Raw genomic sequence first — 17,298 nt, 5'->3', positions numbered from 1 at the left:
CCCTTTTTCTGAGAACCACCACTGTCTGCAGTGGGATTGAAAGCCACAGTACGAGAAAGCAACGTGGAATTCAGCAACGCGGGAGGATAAAAATGTCATGCTTTGAGTCTGCTGCTTTTTAGTGTGGGAATGGGTTGAAAGGAGAAGTCTGATTTTAAACCCTATCCCCGAGAACAGGGTTAGAATGTGATAAGTTTAGAGAGCAAAACAAGTTGGTCTGTGGGCGGTGCGGTGCCTTTCGCTTATTGGCAAACGCCAATAGCGTTGAGGAGCTTGAGGTGACCACTTGCAAATTTAAAGCCAGTTGAGCAGGCTTTTTGACGCTGGCTGGCATTTGTCTGGATAAAAAGTTAATGTCAGAAGTGGGATTCGAACCCACGCCCCTAGAAAGGGACCAGAATACACCAACCTTTGGTAAGGTAAGGATTAACAGTCCTTGAGTCTGGCGCCTTAGACCACTCGGCCATCCTGACAATGGTCGTGCAGCAGCTGCAGGAAAATGTGCTGCAAATTCTGCACACTTACTGAGCAGCCTCACAATTCTTCCTCCTGTGCAAACACACAACGCACACATTCTTACGACAGGACTTAACAGGCAGCGCCAGTCATTAAGTTCATCATCCCTGCAATGCAACCAACATTCAAACACAGGTATTTCTCGCAACAGCTCGCATTTTGTCAGCTATCGGGTAACATTTTCTGTATTGTATTTCGAAAGCGCCTTTCATGACCGAACGACGTCCCAAGGCGCTTCACAGCCAATGAAGTATTGTAAAAGTGAAGGCACTGTTGCAATGTGGGGAACGCCGCAGCCAGTTTGCACACAGCAAGATCCCACAAACGGCAATGTGATCATGACCAGATAATCTGGTTTTGTCAGTGACGTTGATGTCGGAATAAATATTGAATGAAGGTTGTAACTGCTTCGTTCCAACGTGCACCTAATTACTGGTGTTGCCCTGTGGACCTGTATGCTGCAAAATCATTTCTCGAGAGTTTACCGTCTGCCACTTCAATGGCCTTGATTATTATCTTGCCCAAAGCAAAGTCACATTTCACTCACCGGTCACTAGTTCCAGAACGGAAACTGCTGCCAGTGGTAGCGTGGCCGAGCGGTCTAAGGCGCTGGATTAAGGCTCCAGTCTCTTCGGAGGCGTGGGTTCGAATCCCACCGCTGCCAGAATTTGTGGCGTGTAATATTTGCGCCCCTTCACCGCGAGCCATGAAGCAGTCGGCTCCCGCTGTGTTGTGATATGACTATTTTGGTGTGGAAAAGAGGTTGAGCTGAGAACGGTGCCTTCAGTTTGTTGGCAAACCGTTGAAGAGTTTGATGTTGCCACTTGTAAATTGAAGGCCAGTTCAACAGGCCTTTTGACGCTGGCTGCATTTGTGTGGGGAAAAATGTCACGTCAGAGGTGGGATTGCAACCCACGCCCCTAGAAAGGGACCGGAATTCGCCGACCTTTGGTCAGTTAAGGATTAACAGTCTTTGAGTCTGGCGCCTCACTCCACTCGGCCTTCCTGACACTATTGTGCCCTTGGCCGTAAGCATCAGTCTGAGCATTGAAAGGCCTCGGTCCACCAAGGCATCGACTCTGGCAACTTTCACATGCTAATACCTGACTTGTTTGGCTCTGGTGCCTTTTATACTGGCAAAATGTGTTAATGTCGGAAGTAAACATTGCAAGTAATTCCCTGCCTGAGGAACGGAGCAGATTTGAGCAGCCTTTGTGTGGAAGAAATCTCATTCTTTGACAGTGGTGCCCTTTTTCTGAGAACCACCACTGTCTGCAGTGGGATTGAAAGCCACAGTACGAGAAAGCAACGTGGAATTCAGCAACGCGGGAGGATAAAAATGTCATGCTTTGAGTCTGCTGCTTTTTAGTGTGGGAATGGGTTGAAAGGAGAAGTCTGATTTTAAACCCTATCCCCGAGAACAGGGTTAGAATGTGATAAGTTTAGAGAGCAAAACAAGTTGGTCTGTGGGCGGTGCGGTGCCTTTCGCTTATTGGCAAACGCCAATAGCGTTGAGGAGCTTGAGGTGACCACTTGCAAATTTAAAGCCAGTTGAGCAGGCTTTTTGACGCTGGCTGGCATTTGTCTGGATAAAAAGTTAATGTCAGAAGTGGGATTCGAACCCACGCCCCTAGAAAGGGACCAGAATACACCAACCTTTGGTAAGGTAAGGATTAACAGTCCTTGAGTCTGGCGCCTTAGACCACTCGGCCATCCTGACAATGGTCGTGCAGCAGCTGCAGGAAAATGTGCTGCAAATTCTGCACACTTACTGAGCAGCCTCACAATTCTTCCTCCTGTGCAAACACACAACGCACACATTCTTACGACAGGACTTAACAGGCAGCGCCAGTCATTAAGTTCATCATCCCTGCAATGCAACCAACATTCAAACACAGGTATTTCTCGCAACAGCTCGCATTTTGTCAGCTATCGGGTAACATTTTCTGTATTGTATTTCGAAAGCGCCTTTCATGACCGAACGACGTCCCAAGGCGCTTCACAGCCAATGAAGTATTGTAAAAGTGAAGGCACTGTTGCAATGTGGGGAACGCCGCAGCCAGTTTGCACACAGCAAGATCCCACAAACGGCAATGTGATCATGACCAGATAATCTGGTTTTGTCAGTGACGTTGATGTCGGAATAAATATTGAATGAAGGTTGTAACTGCTTCGTTCCAACGTGCACCTAATTACTGGTGTTGCCCTGTGGACCTGTATGCTGCAAAATCATTTCTCGAGAGTTTACCGTCTGCCACTTCAATGGCCTTGATTATTATCTTGCCCAAAGCAAAGTCACATTTCACTCACCGGTCACTAGTTCCAGAACGGAAACTGCTGCCAGTGGTAGCGTGGCCGAGCGGTCTAAGGCGCTGGATTAAGGCTCCAGTCTCTTCGGAGGCGTGGGTTCGAATCCCACCGCTGCCAGAATTTGTGGCGTGTAATATTTGCGCCCCTTCACCGCGAGCCATGAAGCAGTCGGCTCCCGCTGTGTTGTGATATGACTATTTTGGTGTGGAAAAGAGGTTGAGCTGAGAACGGTGCCTTCAGTTTGTTGGCAAACCGTTGAAGAGTTTGATGTTGCCACTTGTAAATTGAAGGCCAGTTCAACAGGCCTTTTGACGCTGGCTGCATTTGTGTGGGGAAAAATGTCACGTCAGAGGTGGGATTGCAACCCACGCCCCTAGAAAGGGACCGGAATTCGCCGACCTTTGGTCAGTTAAGGATTAACAGTCTTTGAGTCTGGCGCCTCACTCCACTCGGCCTTCCTGACACTATTGTGCCCTTGGCCGTAAGCATCAGTCTGAGCATTGAAAGGCCTCGGTCCACCAAGGCATCGACTCTGGCAACTTTCACATGCTAATACCTGACTTGTTTGGCTCTGGTGCCTTTTATACTGGCAAAATGTGTTAATGTCGGAAGTAAACATTGCAAGTAATTCCCTGCCTGAGGAACGGAGCAGATTTGAGCAGCCTTTGTGTGGAAGAAATCTCATTCTTTGACAGTGGTGCCCTTTTTCTGAGAACCACCACTGTCTGCAGTGGGATTGAAAGCCACAGTACGAGAAAGCAACGTGGAATTCAGCAACGCGGGAGGATAAAAATGTCATGCTTTGAGTCTGCTGCTTTTTAGTGTGGGAATGGGTTGAAAGGAGAAGTCTGATTTTAAACCCTATCCCCGAGAACAGGGTTAGAATGTGATAAGTTTAGAGAGCAAAACAAGTTGGTCTGTGGGCGGTGCGGTGCCTTTCGCTTATTGGCAAACGCCAATAGCGTTGAGGAGCTTGAGGTGACCACTTGCAAATTTAAAGCCAGTTGAGCAGGCTTTTTGACGCTGGCTGGCATTTGTCTGGATAAAAAGTTAATGTCAGAAGTGGGATTCGAACCCACGCCCCTAGAAAGGGACCAGAATACACCAACCTTTGGTAAGGTAAGGATTAACAGTCCTTGAGTCTGGCGCCTTAGACCACTCGGCCATCCTGACAATGGTCGTGCAGCAGCTGCAGGAAAATGTGCTGCAAATTCTGCACACTTACTGAGCAGCCTCACAATTCTTCCTCCTGTGCAAACACACAACGCACACATTCTTACGACAGGACTTAACAGGCAGCGCCAGTCATTAAGTTCATCATCCCTGCAATGCAACCAACATTCAAACACAGGTATTTCTCGCAACAGCTCGCATTTTGTCAGCTATCGGGTAACATTTTCTGTATTGTATTTCGAAAGCGCCTTTCATGACCGAACGACGTCCCAAGGCGCTTCACAGCCAATGAAGTATTGTAAAAGTGAAGGCACTGTTGCAATGTGGGGAACGCCGCAGCCAGTTTGCACACAGCAAGATCCCACAAACGGCAATGTGATCATGACCAGATAATCTGGTTTTGTCAGTGACGTTGATGTCGGAATAAATATTGAATGAAGGTTGTAACTGCTTCGTTCCAACGTGCACCTAATTACTGGTGTTGCCCTGTGGACCTGTATGCTGCAAAATCATTTCTCGAGAGTTTACCGTCTGCCACTTCAATGGCCTTGATTATTATCTTGCCCAAAGCAAAGTCACATTTCACTCACCGGTCACTAGTTCCAGAACGGAAACTGCTGCCAGTGGTAGCGTGGCCGAGCGGTCTAAGGCGCTGGATTAAGGCTCCAGTCTCTTCGGAGGCGTGGGTTCGAATCCCACCGCTGCCAGAATTTGTGGCGTGTAATATTTGCGCCCCTTCACCGCGAGCCATGAAGCAGTCGGCTCCCGCTGTGTTGTGATATGACTATTTTGGTGTGGAAAAGAGGTTGAGCTGAGAACGGTGCCTTCAGTTTGTTGGCAAACCGTTGAAGAGTTTGATGTTGCCACTTGTAAATTGAAGGCCAGTTCAACAGGCCTTTTGACGCTGGCTGCATTTGTGTGGGGAAAAATGTCACGTCAGAGGTGGGATTGCAACCCACGCCCCTAGAAAGGGACCGGAATTCGCCGACCTTTGGTCAGTTAAGGATTAACAGTCTTTGAGTCTGGCGCCTCACTCCACTCGGCCTTCCTGACACTATTGTGCCCTTGGCCGTAAGCATCAGTCTGAGCATTGAAAGGCCTCGGTCCACCAAGGCATCGACTCTGGCAACTTTCACATGCTAATACCTGACTTGTTTGGCTCTGGTGCCTTTTATACTGGCAAAATGTGTTAATGTCGGAAGTAAACATTGCAAGTAATTCCCTGCCTGAGGAACGGAGCAGATTTGAGCAGCCTTTGTGTGGAAGAAATCTCATTCTTTGACAGTGGTGCCCTTTTTCTGAGAACCACCACTGTCTGCAGTGGGATTGAAAGCCACAGTACGAGAAAGCAACGTGGAATTCAGCAACGCGGGAGGATAAAAATGTCATGCTTTGAGTCTGCTGCTTTTTAGTGTGGGAATGGGTTGAAAGGAGAAGTCTGATTTTAAACCCTATCCCCGAGAACAGGGTTAGAATGTGATAAGTTTAGAGAGCAAAACAAGTTGGTCTGTGGGCGGTGCGGTGCCTTTCGCTTATTGGCAAACGCCAATAGCGTTGAGGAGCTTGAGGTGACCACTTGCAAATTTAAAGCCAGTTGAGCAGGCTTTTTGACGCTGGCTGGCATTTGTCTGGATAAAAAGTTAATGTCAGAAGTGGGATTCGAACCCACGCCCCTAGAAAGGGACCAGAATACACCAACCTTTGGTAAGGTAAGGATTAACAGTCCTTGAGTCTGGCGCCTTAGACCACTCGGCCATCCTGACAATGGTCGTGCAGCAGCTGCAGGAAAATGTGCTGCAAATTCTGCACACTTACTGAGCAGCCTCACAATTCTTCCTCCTGTGCAAACACACAACGCACACATTCTTACGACAGGACTTAACAGGCAGCGCCAGTCATTAAGTTCATCATCCCTGCAATGCAACCAACATTCAAACACAGGTATTTCTCGCAACAGCTCGCATTTTGTCAGCTATCGGGTAACATTTTCTGTATTGTATTTCGAAAGCGCCTTTCATGACCGAACGACGTCCCAAGGCGCTTCACAGCCAATGAAGTATTGTAAAAGTGAAGGCACTGTTGCAATGTGGGGAACGCCGCAGCCAGTTTGCACACAGCAAGATCCCACAAACGGCAATGTGATCATGACCAGATAATCTGGTTTTGTCAGTGACGTTGATGTCGGAATAAATATTGAATGAAGGTTGTAACTGCTTCGTTCCAACGTGCACCTAATTACTGGTGTTGCCCTGTGGACCTGTATGCTGCAAAATCATTTCTCGAGAGTTTACCGTCTGCCACTTCAATGGCCTTGATTATTATCTTGCCCAAAGCAAAGTCACATTTCACTCACCGGTCACTAGTTCCAGAACGGAAACTGCTGCCAGTGGTAGCGTGGCCGAGCGGTCTAAGGCGCTGGATTAAGGCTCCAGTCTCTTCGGAGGCGTGGGTTCGAATCCCACCGCTGCCAGAATTTGTGGCGTGTAATATTTGCGCCCCTTCACCGCGAGCCATGAAGCAGTCGGCTCCCGCTGTGTTGTGATATGACTATTTTGGTGTGGAAAAGAGGTTGAGCTGAGAACGGTGCCTTCAGTTTGTTGGCAAACCGTTGAAGAGTTTGATGTTGCCACTTGTAAATTGAAGGCCAGTTCAACAGGCCTTTTGACGCTGGCTGCATTTGTGTGGGGAAAAATGTCACGTCAGAGGTGGGATTGCAACCCACGCCCCTAGAAAGGGACCGGAATTCGCCGACCTTTGGTCAGTTAAGGATTAACAGTCTTTGAGTCTGGAGCCTCACTCCACTCGGCCTTCCTGACACTATTGTGCCCTTGGCCGTAAGCATCAGTCTGAGCATTGAAAGGCCTCGGTCCACCAAGGCATCGACTCTGGCAACTTTCACATGCTAATACCTGACTTGTTTGGCTCTGGTGCCTTTTATACTGGCAAAATGTGTTAATGTCGGAAGTAAACATTGCAAGTAATTCCCTGCCTGAGGAACGGAGCAGATTTGAGCAGCCTTTGTGTGGAAGAAATCTCATTCTTTGACAGTGGTGCCCTTTTTCTGAGAACCACCACTGTCTGCAGTGGGATTGAAAGCCACAGTACGAGAAAGCAACGTGGAATTCAGCAACGCGGGAGGATAAAAATGTCATGCTTTGAGTCTGCTGCTTTTTAGTGTGGGAATGGGTTGAAAGGAGAAGTCTGATTTTAAACCCTATCCCCGAGAACAGGGTTAGAATGTGATAAGTTTAGAGAGCAAAACAAGTTGGTCTGTGGGCGGTGCGGTGCCTTTCGCTTATTGGCAAACGCCAATAGCGTTGAGGAGCTTGAGGTGACCACTTGCAAATTTAAAGCCAGTTGAGCAGGCTTTTTGACGCTGGCTGGCATTTGTCTGGATAAAAAGTTAATGTCAGAAGTGGGATTCGAACCCACGCCCCTAGAAAGGGACCAGAATACACCAACCTTTGGTAAGGTAAGGATTAACAGTCCTTGAGTCTGGCGCCTTAGACCACTCGGCCATCCTGACAATGGTCGTGCAGCAGCTGCAGGAAAATGTGCTGCAAATTCTGCACACTTACTGAGCAGCCTCACAATTCTTCCTCCTGTGCAAACACACAACGCACACATTCTTACGACAGGACTTAACAGGCAGCGCCAGTCATTAAGTTCATCATCCCTGCAATGCAACCAACATTCAAACACAGGTATTTCTCGCAACAGCTCGCATTTTGTCAGCTATCGGGTAACATTTTCTGTATTGTATTTCGAAAGCGCCTTTCATGACCGAACGACGTCCCAAGGCGCTTCACAGCCAATGAAGTATTGTAAAAGTGAAGGCACTGTTGCAATGTGGGGAACGCCGCAGCCAGTTTGCACACAGCAAGATCCCACAAACGGCAATGTGATCATGACCAGATAATCTGGTTTTGTCAGTGACGTTGATGTCGGAATAAATATTGAATGAAGGTTGTAACTGCTTCGTTCCAACGTGCACCTAATTACTGGTGTTGCCCTGTGGACCTGTATGCTGCAAAATCATTTCTCGAGAGTTTACCGTCTGCCACTTCAATGGCCTTGATTATTATCTTGCCCAAAGCAAAGTCACATTTCACTCACCGGTCACTAGTTCCAGAACGGAAACTGCTGCCAGTGGTAGCGTGGCCGAGCGGTCTAAGGCGCTGGATTAAGGCTCCAGTCTCTTCGGAGGCGTGGGTTCGAATCCCACCGCTGCCAGAATTTGTGGCGTGTAATATTTGCGCCCCTTCACCGCGAGCCATGAAGCAGTCGGCTCCCGCTGTGTTGTGATATGACTATTTTGGTGTGGAAAAGAGGTTGAGCTGAGAACGGTGCCTTCAGTTTGTTGGCAAACCGTTGAAGAGTTTGATGTTGCCACTTGTAAATTGAAGGCCAGTTCAACAGGCCTTTTGACGCTGGCTGCATTTGTGTGGGGAAAAATGTCACGTCAGAGGTGGGATTGCAACCCACGCCCCTAGAAAGGGACCGGAATTCGCCGACCTTTGGTCAGTTAAGGATTAACAGTCTTTGAGTCTGGCGCCTCACTCCACTCGGCCTTCCTGACACTATTGTGCCCTTGGCCGTAAGCATCAGTCTGAGCATTGAAAGGCCTCGGTCCACCAAGGCATCGACTCTGGCAACTTTCACATGCTAATACCTGACTTGTTTGGCTCTGGTGCCTTTTATACTGGCAAAATGTGTTAATGTCGGAAGTAAACATTGCAAGTAATTCCCTGCCTGAGGAACGGAGCAGATTTGAGCAGCCTTTGTGTGGAAGAAATCTCATTCTTTGACAGTGGTGCCCTTTTTCTGAGAACCACCACTGTCTGCAGTGGGATTGAAAGCCACAGTACGAGAAAGCAACGTGGAATTCAGCAACGCGGGAGGATAAAAATGTCATGCTTTGAGTCTGCTGCTTTTTAGTGTGGGAATGGGTTGAAAGGAGAAGTCTGATTTTAAACCCTATCCCCGAGAACAGGGTTAGAATGTGATAAGTTTAGAGAGCAAAACAAGTTGGTCTGTGGGCGGTGCGGTGCCTTTCGCTTATTGGCAAACGCCAATAGCGTTGAGGAGCTTGAGGTGACCACTTGCAAATTTAAAGCCAGTTGAGCAGGCTTTTTGACGCTGGCTGGCATTTGTCTGGATAAAAAGTTAATGTCAGAAGTGGGATTCGAACCCACGCCCCTAGAAAGGGACCAGAATACACCAACCTTTGGTAAGGTAAGGATTAACAGTCCTTGAGTCTGGCGCCTTAGACCACTCGGCCATCCTGACAATGGTCGTGCAGCAGCTGCAGGAAAATGTGCTGCAAATTCTGCACACTTACTGAGCAGCCTCACAATTCTTCCTCCTGTGCAAACACACAACGCACACATTCTTACGACAGGACTTAACAGGCAGCGCCAGTCATTAAGTTCATCATCCCTGCAATGCAACCAACATTCAAACACAGGTATTTCTCGCAACAGCTCGCATTTTGTCAGCTATCGGGTAACATTTTCTGTATTGTATTTCGAAAGCGCCTTTCATGACCGAACGACGTCCCAAGGCGCTTCACAGCCAATGAAGTATTGTAAAAGTGAAGGCACTGTTGCAATGTGGGGAACGCCGCAGCCAGTTTGCACACAGCAAGATCCCACAAACGGCAATGTGATCATGACCAGATAATCTGGTTTTGTCAGTGACGTTGATGTCGGAATAAATATTGAATGAAGGTTGTAACTGCTTCGTTCCAACGTGCACCTAATTACTGGTGTTGCCCTGTGGACCTGTATGCTGCAAAATCATTTCTCGAGAGTTTACCGTCTGCCACTTCAATGGCCTTGATTATTATCTTGCCCAAAGCAAAGTCACATTTCACTCACCGGTCACTAGTTCCAGAACGGAAACTGCTGCCAGTGGTAGCGTGGCCGAGCGGTCTAAGGCGCTGGATTAAGGCTCCAGTCTCTTCGGAGGCGTGGGTTCGAATCCCACCGCTGCCAGAATTTGTGGCGTGTAATATTTGCGCCCCTTCACCGCGAGCCATGAAGCAGTCGGCTCCCGCTGTGTTGTGATATGACTATTTTGGTGTGGAAAAGAGGTTGAGCTGAGAACGGTGCCTTCAGTTTGTTGGCAAACCGTTGAAGAGTTTGATGTTGCCACTTGTAAATTGAAGGCCAGTTCAACAGGCCTTTTGACGCTGGCTGCATTTGTGTGGGGAAAAATGTCACGTCAGAGGTGGGATTGCAACCCACGCCCCTAGAAAGGGACCGGAATTCGCCGACCTTTGGTCAGTTAAGGATTAACAGTCTTTGAGTCTGGCGCCTCACTCCACTCGGCCTTCCTGACACTATTGTGCCCTTGGCCGTAAGCATCAGTCTGAGCATTGAAAGGCCTCGGTCCACCAAGGCATCGACTCTGGCAACTTTCACATGCTAATACCTGACTTGTTTGGCTCTGGTGCCTTTTATACTGGCAAAATGTGTTAATGTCGGAAGTAAACATTGCAAGTAATTCCCTGCCTGAGGAACGGAGCAGATTTGAGCAGCCTTTGTGTGGAAGAAATCTCATTCTTTGACAGTGGTGCCCTTTTTCTGAGAACCACCACTGTCTGCAGTGGGATTGAAAGCCACAGTACGAGAAAGCAACGTGGAATTCAGCAACGCGGGAGGATAAAAATGTCATGCTTTGAGTCTGCTGCTTTTTAGTGTGGGAATGGGTTGAAAGGAGAAGTCTGATTTTAAACCCTATCCCCGAGAACAGGGTTAGAATGTGATAAGTTTAGAGAGCAAAACAAGTTGGTCTGTGGGCGGTGCGGTGCCTTTCGCTTATTGGCAAACGCCAATAGCGTTGAGGAGCTTGAGGTGACCACTTGCAAATTTAAAGCCAGTTGAGCAGGCTTTTTGACGCTGGCTGGCATTTGTCTGGATAAAAAGTTAATGTCAGAAGTGGGATTCGAACCCACGCCCCTAGAAAGGGACCAGAATACACCAACCTTTGGTAAGGTAAGGATTAACAGTCCTTGAGTCTGGCGCCTTAGACCACTCGGCCATCCTGACAATGGTCGTGCAGCAGCTGCAGGAAAATGTGCTGCAAATTCTGCACACTTACTGAGCAGCCTCACAATTCTTCCTCCTGTGCAAACACACAACGCACACATTCTTACGACAGGACTTAACAGGCAGCGCCAGTCATTAAGTTCATCATCCCTGCAATGCAACCAACATTCAAACACAGGTATTTCTCGCAACAGCTCGCATTTTGTCAGCTATCGGGTAACATTTTCTGTATTGTATTTCGAAAGCGCCTTTCATGACCGAACGACGTCCCAAGGCGCTTCACAGCCAATGAAGTATTGTAAAAGTGAAGGCACTGTTGCAATGTGGGGAACGCCGCAGCCAGTTTGCACACAGCAAGATCCCACAAACGGCAATGTGATCATGACCAGATAATCTGGTTTTGTCAGTGACGTTGATGTCGGAATAAATATTGAATGAAGGTTGTAACTGCTTCGTTCCAACGTGCACCTAATTACTGGTGTTGCCCTGTGGACCTGTATGCTGCAAAATCATTTCTCGAGAGTTTACCGTCTGCCACTTCAATGGCCTTGATTATTATCTTGCCCAAAGCAAAGTCACATTTCACTCACCGGTCACTAGTTCCAGAACGGAAACTGCTGCCAGTGGTAGCGTGGCCGAGCGGTCTAAGGCGCTGGATTAAGGCTCCAGTCTCTTCGGAGGCGTGGGTTCGAATCCCACCGCTGCCAGAATTTGTGGCGTGTAATATTTGCGCCCCTTCACCGCGAGCCATGAAGCAGTCGGCTCCCGCTGTGTTGTGATATGACTATTTTGGTGTGGAAAAGAGGTTGAGCTGAGAACGGTGCCTTCAGTTTGTTGGCAAACCGTTGAAGAGTTTGATGTTGCCACTTGTAAATTGAAGGCCAGTTCAACAGGCCTTTTGACGCTGGCTGCATTTGTGTGGGGAAAAATGTCACGTCAGAGGTGGGATTGCAACCCACGCCCCTAGAAAGGGACCGGAATTCGCCGACCTTTGGTCAGTTAAGGATTAACAGTCTTTGAGTCTGGCGCCTCACTCCACTCGGCCTTCCTGACACTATTGTGCCCTTGGCCGTAAGCATCAGTCTGAGCATTGAAAGGCCTCGGTCCACCAAGGCATCGACTCTGGCAACTTTCACATGCTAATACCTGACTTGTTTGGCTCTGGTGCCTTTTATACTGGCAAAATGTGTTAATGTCGGAAGTAAACATTGCAAGTAATTCCCTGCCTGAGGAACGGAGCAGATTTGAGCAGCCTTTGTGTGGAAGAAATCTCATTCTTTGACAGTGGTGCCCTTTTTCTGAGAACCACCACTGTCTGCAGTGGGATTGAAAGCCACAGTACGAGAAAGCAACGTGGAATTCAGCAACGCGGGAGGATAAAAATGTCATGCTTTGAGTCTGCTGCTTTTTAGTGTGGGAATGGGTTGAAAGGAGAAGTCTGATTTTAAACCCTATCCCCGAGAACAGGGTTAGAATGTGATAAGTTTAGAGAGCAAAACAAGTTGGTCTGTGGGCGGTGCGGTGCCTTTCGCTTATTGGCAAACGCCAATAGCGTTGAGGAGCTTGAGGTGACCACTTGCAAATTTAAAGCCAGTTGAGCAGGCTTTTTGACGCTGGCTGGCATTTGTCTGGATAAAAAGTTAATGTCAGAAGTGGGATTCGAACCCACGCCCCTAGAAAGGGACCAGAATACACCAACCTTTGGTAAGGTAAGGATTAACAGTCCTTGAGTCTGGCGCCTTAGACCACTCGGCCATCCTGACAATGGTCGTGCAGCAGCTGCAGGAAAATGTGCTGCAAATTCTGCACACTTACTGAGCAGCCTCACAATTCTTCCTCCTGTGCAAACACACAACGCACACATTCTTACGACAGGACTTAACAGGCAGCGCCAGTCATTAAGTTCATCATCCCTGCAATGCAACCAACATTCAAACACAGGTATTTCTCGCAACAGCTCGCATTTTGTCAGCTATCGGGTAACATTTTCTGTATTGTATTTCGAAAGCGCCTTTCATGACCGAACGACGTCCCAAGGCGCTGCACAGCCAATGAAGTATTGTAAAAGTGAAGGCACTGTTGCAATGTGGGGAACGCCGCAGCCAGTTTGCACACAGCAAGATCCCACAAACGGCAATGTGATCATGACCAGATAATCTGGTTTTGTCAGTGACGTTGATGTCGGAATAAATATTGAATGAAGGTTGTAACTGCTTCGTTCCAACGTGCACCTAATTACTGGTGTTGCCCTGTGGACCTGTATGCTGCAAAATCATTTCTCGAGAGTTTACCGTCTGCCACTTCAATGGCCTTGATTATTATCTTGCCCAAAGCAAAGTCACATTTCACTCACCGGTCACTAGTTCCAGAACGGAAACTGCTGCCAGTGGTAGCGTGGCCGAGCGGTCTAAGGCGCTGGATTAAGGCTCCAGTCTCTTCGGAGGCGTGGGTTCGAATCCCACCGCTGCCAGAATTTGTGGCGTGTAATATTTGCGCCCCTTCACCGCGAGCCATGAAGCAGTCGGCTCCCGCTGTGTTGTGATATGACTATTTTGGTGTGGAAAAGAGGTTGAGCTGAGAACGGTGCCTTCAGTTTGTTGGCAAACCGTTGAAGAGTTTGATGTTGCCACTTGTAAATTGAAGGCCAGTTCAACAGGCCTTTTGACGCTGGCTGCATTTGTGTGGGGAAAAATGTCACGTCAGAGGTGGGATTGCAACCCACGCCCCTAGAAAGGGACCGGAATTCGCCGACCTTTGGTCAGTTAAGGATTAACAGTCTTTGAGTCTGGCGCCTCACTCCACTCGGCCTTCCTGACACTATTGTGCCCTTGGCCGTAAGCATCAGTCTGAGCATTGAAAGGCCTCGGTCCACCAAGGCATCGACTCTGGCAACTTTCACATGCTAATACCTGACTTGTTTGGCTCTGGTGCCTTTTATACTGGCAAAATGTGTTAATGTCGGAAGTAAACATTGCAAGTAATTCCCTGCCTGAGGAACGGAGCAGATTTGAGCAGCCTTTGTGTGGAAGAAATCTCATTCTTTGACAGTGGTGCCCTTTTTCTGAGAACCACCACTGTCTGCAGTGGGATTGAAAGCCACAGTACGAGAAAGCAACGTGGAATTCAGCAACGCGGGAGGATAAAAATGTCATGCTTTGAGTCTGCTGCTTTTTAGTGTGGGAATGGGTTGAAAGGAGAAGTCTGATTTTAAACCCTATCCCCGAGAACAGGGTTAGAATGTGATAAGTTTAGAGAGCAAAACAAGTTGGTCTGTGGGCGGTGCGGTGCCTTTCGCTTATTGGCAAACGCCAATAGCGTTGAGGAGCTTGAGGTGACCACTTGCAAATTTAAAGCCAGTTGAGCAGGCTTTTTGACGCTGGCTGGCATTTGTCTGGATAAAAAGTTAATGTCAGAAGTGGGATTCGAACCCACGCCCCTAGAAAGGGACCAGAATACACCAACCTTTGGTAAGGTAAGGATTAACAGTCCTTGAGTCTGGCGCCTTAGACCACTCGGCCATCCTGACAATGGTCGTGCAGCAGCTGCAGGAAAATGTGCTGCAAATTCTGCACACTTACTGAGCAGCCTCACAATTCTTCCTCCTGTGCAAACACACAACGCACACATTCTTACGACAGGACTTAACAGGCAGCGCCAGTCATTAAGTTCATCATCCCTGCAATGCAACCAACATTCAAACACAGGTATTTCTCGCAACAGCTCGCATTTTGTCAGCTATCGGGTAACATTTTCTGTATTGTATTTCGAAAGCGCCTTTCATGACCGAACGACGTCCCAAGGCGCTGCACAGCCAATGAAGTATTGTAAAAGTGAAGGCACTGTTGCAATGTGGGGAACGCCGCAGCCAGTTTGCACACAGCAAGATCCCACAAACGGCAATGTGATCATGACCAGATAATCTGGTTTTGTCAGTGACGTTGATGTCGGAATAAATATTGAATGAAGGTTGTAACTGCTTCGTTCCAACGTGCACCTAATTACTGGTGTTGCCCTGTGGACCTGTATGCTGCAAAATCATTTCTCGAGAGTTTACCGTCTGCCACTTCAATGGCCTTGATTATTATCTTGCCCAAAGCAAAGTCACATTTCACTCACCGGTCACTAGTTCCAGAACGGAAACTGCTGCCAGTGGTAGCGTGGCCGAGCGGTCTAAGGCGCTGGATTAAGGCTCCAGTCTCTTCGGAGGCGTGGGTTCGAATCCCACCGCTGCCAGAATTTGTGGCGTGTAATATTTGCGCCCCTTCACCGCGAGCCATGAAGCAGTCGGCTCCCGCTGTGTTGTGATATGACTATTTTGGTGTGGAAAAGAGGTTGAGCTGAGAACGGTGCCTTCAGTTTGTTGGCAAACCGTTGAAGAGTTTGATGTTGCCACTTGTAAATTGAAGGCCAGTTCAACAGGCCTTTTGACGCTGGCTGCATTTGTGTGGGGAAAAATGTCACGTCAGAGGTGGGATTGCAACCCACGCCCCTAGAAAGGGACCGGAATTCGCCGACCTTTGGTCAGTTAAGGATTAACAGTCTTTGAGTCTGGCGCCTCACTCCACTCGGCCTTCCTGACACTATTGTGCCCTTGGCCGTAAGCATCAGTCTGAGCATTGAAAGGCCTCGGTCCACCAAGGCATCGACTCTGGCAACTTTCACATGCTAATACCTGACTTGTTTGGCTCTGGTGCCTTTTATACTGGCAAAATGTGTTAATGTCGGAAGTAAACATTGCAAGTAATTCCCTGCCTGAGGAACGGAGCAGATTTGAGCAGCCTTTGTGTGGAAGAAATCTCATTCTTTGACAGTGGTGCCCTTTTTCTGAGAACCACCACTGTCTGCAGTGGGATTGAAAGCCACAGTACGAGAAAGCAACGTGGAATTCAGCAACGCGGGAGGATAAAAATGTCATGCTTTGAGTCTGCTGCTTTTTAGTGTGGGAATGGGTTGAAAGGAGAAGTCTGATTTTAAACCCTATCCCCGAGAACAGGGTTAGAATGTGATAAGTTTAGAGAGCAAAACAAGTTGGTCTGTGGGCGGTGCGGTGCCTTTCGCTTATTGGCAAACGCCAATAGCGTTGAGGAGCTTGAGGTGACCACTTGCAAATTTAAAGCCAGTTGAGCAGGCTTTTTGACGCTGGCTGGCATTTGTCTGGATAAAAAGTTAATGTCAGAAGTGGGATTCGAACCCACGCCCCTAGAAAGGGACCAGAATACACCAACCTTTGGTAAGGTAAGGATTAACAGTCCTTGAGTCTGGCGCCTTAGACCACTCGGCCATCCTGACAATGGTCGTGCAGCAGCTGCAGGAAAATGTGCTGCAAATTCTGCACACTTACTGAGCAGCCTCACAATTCTTCCTCCTGTGCAAACACACAACGCACACATTCTTACGACAGGACTTAACAGGCAGCGCCAGTCATTAAGTTCATCATCCCTGCAATGCAACCAACATTCAAACACAGGTATTTCTCGCAACAGCTCGCATTTTGTCAGCTATCGGGTAACATTTTCTGTATTGTATTTCGAAAGCGCCTTTCATGACCGAACGACGTCCCAAGGCGCTGCACAGCCAATGAAGTATTGTAAAAGTGAAGGCACTGTTGCAATGTGGGGAACGCCGCAGCCAGTTTGCACACAGCAAGATCCCACAAACGGCAATGTGATCATGACCAGATAATCTGGTTTTGTCAGTGACGTTGATGTCGGAATAAATATTGAATGAAGGTTGTAACTGCTTCGTTCCAACGTGCACCTAATTACTGGTGTTGCCCTGTGGACCTGTATGCTGCAAAATCATTTCTCGAGAGTTTACCGTCTGCCACTTCAATGGCCTTGATTATTATCTTGCCCAAAGCAAAGTCACATTTCACTCACCGGTCACTAGTTCCAGAACGGAAACTGCTGCCAGTGGTAGCGTGGCCGAGCGGTCTAAGGCGCTGGATTAAGGCTCCAGTCTCTTCGGCGGCGTGGGTTCGAATCCCACCGCTGCCAGAATTTGTGGCGTGTAATATTTGCGCCCCTTCACCGCGAGCCATGAAGCAGTCGTCTCCCGCTGTGTTGTGATATGACTATTTTGGTGTGGAAAAGAGGTTGAGCTGAGAACGGTGCCTTCAGTTTGTTGGCAAACCGTTGAAGAGTTTGATGTTGCCACTTGTAAATTGAAGGCCAGTTCAACAGGCCTTTTGACGCTGGCTGCATTTGTGTGGGGAAAAATGTCACGTCAGAGGTGGGATTGCAACCCA

The 17,298-nt window shown here is 48.3% G+C and overlaps 20 non-coding genes across 20 annotated transcripts; 10 read left to right on the top strand and 10 right to left on the bottom strand.

Annotated features, from left to right (window-relative positions):
• Nucleotides 1–354: 354 nt before the first annotated feature.
• Nucleotides 355–473, bottom strand: trnal-caa (transfer RNA leucine (anticodon CAA)). Its single transcript has 2 exons — nt 436–473; nt 355–400 (listed from the first exon to the last, which is right to left on the bottom strand). It is a non-coding gene; the product is annotated as a tRNA-Leu (tRNA).
• Nucleotides 474–1,098: 625 nt separating this feature from the next.
• trnal-aag (transfer RNA leucine (anticodon AAG)) lies at nt 1,099–1,180 on the top strand. The gene has a single exon. It is a non-coding gene; the product is annotated as a tRNA-Leu (tRNA).
• Nucleotides 1,181–2,117: 937 nt separating this feature from the next.
• On the bottom strand, nt 2,118–2,236 carry trnal-caa (transfer RNA leucine (anticodon CAA)). The gene is made up of 2 exons: nt 2,199–2,236; nt 2,118–2,163 (listed from the first exon to the last, which is right to left on the bottom strand). It is a non-coding gene; the product is annotated as a tRNA-Leu (tRNA).
• Nucleotides 2,237–2,861: 625 nt separating this feature from the next.
• trnal-aag (transfer RNA leucine (anticodon AAG)) lies at nt 2,862–2,943 on the top strand. Its single transcript has one exon. It is a non-coding gene; the product is annotated as a tRNA-Leu (tRNA).
• Nucleotides 2,944–3,880: 937 nt separating this feature from the next.
• On the bottom strand, nt 3,881–3,999 carry trnal-caa (transfer RNA leucine (anticodon CAA)). Its single transcript has 2 exons — nt 3,962–3,999; nt 3,881–3,926 (listed from the first exon to the last, which is right to left on the bottom strand). It is a non-coding gene; the product is annotated as a tRNA-Leu (tRNA).
• A 625-nt stretch (nt 4,000–4,624) lies between these two features.
• Nucleotides 4,625–4,706, top strand: trnal-aag (transfer RNA leucine (anticodon AAG)). The gene has a single exon. It is a non-coding gene; the product is annotated as a tRNA-Leu (tRNA).
• A 937-nt stretch (nt 4,707–5,643) lies between these two features.
• trnal-caa (transfer RNA leucine (anticodon CAA)) lies at nt 5,644–5,762 on the bottom strand. The gene is made up of 2 exons: nt 5,725–5,762; nt 5,644–5,689 (listed from the first exon to the last, which is right to left on the bottom strand). It is a non-coding gene; the product is annotated as a tRNA-Leu (tRNA).
• A 625-nt stretch (nt 5,763–6,387) lies between these two features.
• trnal-aag (transfer RNA leucine (anticodon AAG)) lies at nt 6,388–6,469 on the top strand. Its single transcript has one exon. It is a non-coding gene; the product is annotated as a tRNA-Leu (tRNA).
• A 937-nt stretch (nt 6,470–7,406) lies between these two features.
• Nucleotides 7,407–7,525, bottom strand: trnal-caa (transfer RNA leucine (anticodon CAA)). The gene is made up of 2 exons: nt 7,488–7,525; nt 7,407–7,452 (listed from the first exon to the last, which is right to left on the bottom strand). It is a non-coding gene; the product is annotated as a tRNA-Leu (tRNA).
• A 625-nt stretch (nt 7,526–8,150) lies between these two features.
• Nucleotides 8,151–8,232, top strand: trnal-aag (transfer RNA leucine (anticodon AAG)). The gene has a single exon. It is a non-coding gene; the product is annotated as a tRNA-Leu (tRNA).
• A 937-nt stretch (nt 8,233–9,169) lies between these two features.
• On the bottom strand, nt 9,170–9,288 carry trnal-caa (transfer RNA leucine (anticodon CAA)). Its single transcript has 2 exons — nt 9,251–9,288; nt 9,170–9,215 (listed from the first exon to the last, which is right to left on the bottom strand). It is a non-coding gene; the product is annotated as a tRNA-Leu (tRNA).
• A 625-nt stretch (nt 9,289–9,913) lies between these two features.
• trnal-aag (transfer RNA leucine (anticodon AAG)) lies at nt 9,914–9,995 on the top strand. The gene has a single exon. It is a non-coding gene; the product is annotated as a tRNA-Leu (tRNA).
• A 937-nt stretch (nt 9,996–10,932) lies between these two features.
• Nucleotides 10,933–11,051, bottom strand: trnal-caa (transfer RNA leucine (anticodon CAA)). The gene is made up of 2 exons: nt 11,014–11,051; nt 10,933–10,978 (listed from the first exon to the last, which is right to left on the bottom strand). It is a non-coding gene; the product is annotated as a tRNA-Leu (tRNA).
• A 625-nt stretch (nt 11,052–11,676) lies between these two features.
• trnal-aag (transfer RNA leucine (anticodon AAG)) lies at nt 11,677–11,758 on the top strand. Its single transcript has one exon. It is a non-coding gene; the product is annotated as a tRNA-Leu (tRNA).
• A 937-nt stretch (nt 11,759–12,695) lies between these two features.
• On the bottom strand, nt 12,696–12,814 carry trnal-caa (transfer RNA leucine (anticodon CAA)). Its single transcript has 2 exons — nt 12,777–12,814; nt 12,696–12,741 (listed from the first exon to the last, which is right to left on the bottom strand). It is a non-coding gene; the product is annotated as a tRNA-Leu (tRNA).
• Nucleotides 12,815–13,439: 625 nt separating this feature from the next.
• trnal-aag (transfer RNA leucine (anticodon AAG)) lies at nt 13,440–13,521 on the top strand. The gene has a single exon. It is a non-coding gene; the product is annotated as a tRNA-Leu (tRNA).
• A 937-nt stretch (nt 13,522–14,458) lies between these two features.
• trnal-caa (transfer RNA leucine (anticodon CAA)) lies at nt 14,459–14,577 on the bottom strand. Its single transcript has 2 exons — nt 14,540–14,577; nt 14,459–14,504 (listed from the first exon to the last, which is right to left on the bottom strand). It is a non-coding gene; the product is annotated as a tRNA-Leu (tRNA).
• Nucleotides 14,578–15,202: 625 nt separating this feature from the next.
• On the top strand, nt 15,203–15,284 carry trnal-aag (transfer RNA leucine (anticodon AAG)). Its single transcript has one exon. It is a non-coding gene; the product is annotated as a tRNA-Leu (tRNA).
• Nucleotides 15,285–16,221: 937 nt separating this feature from the next.
• Nucleotides 16,222–16,340, bottom strand: trnal-caa (transfer RNA leucine (anticodon CAA)). Its single transcript has 2 exons — nt 16,303–16,340; nt 16,222–16,267 (listed from the first exon to the last, which is right to left on the bottom strand). It is a non-coding gene; the product is annotated as a tRNA-Leu (tRNA).
• A 625-nt stretch (nt 16,341–16,965) lies between these two features.
• Nucleotides 16,966–17,047, top strand: trnal-aag (transfer RNA leucine (anticodon AAG)). The gene has a single exon. It is a non-coding gene; the product is annotated as a tRNA-Leu (tRNA).
• Nucleotides 17,048–17,298: the final 251 nt, after the last annotated feature.

The sequence above is a fragment of the Pristiophorus japonicus genome, chromosome 8, assembly GCF_044704955.1.
Source record: "Pristiophorus japonicus isolate sPriJap1 chromosome 8, sPriJap1.hap1, whole genome shotgun sequence".
Classification (NCBI taxonomy): domain Eukaryota; kingdom Metazoa; phylum Chordata; class Chondrichthyes; family Pristiophoridae; genus Pristiophorus; species Pristiophorus japonicus.
This window is presented reverse-complemented; position numbering and strand designations above follow the sequence as displayed.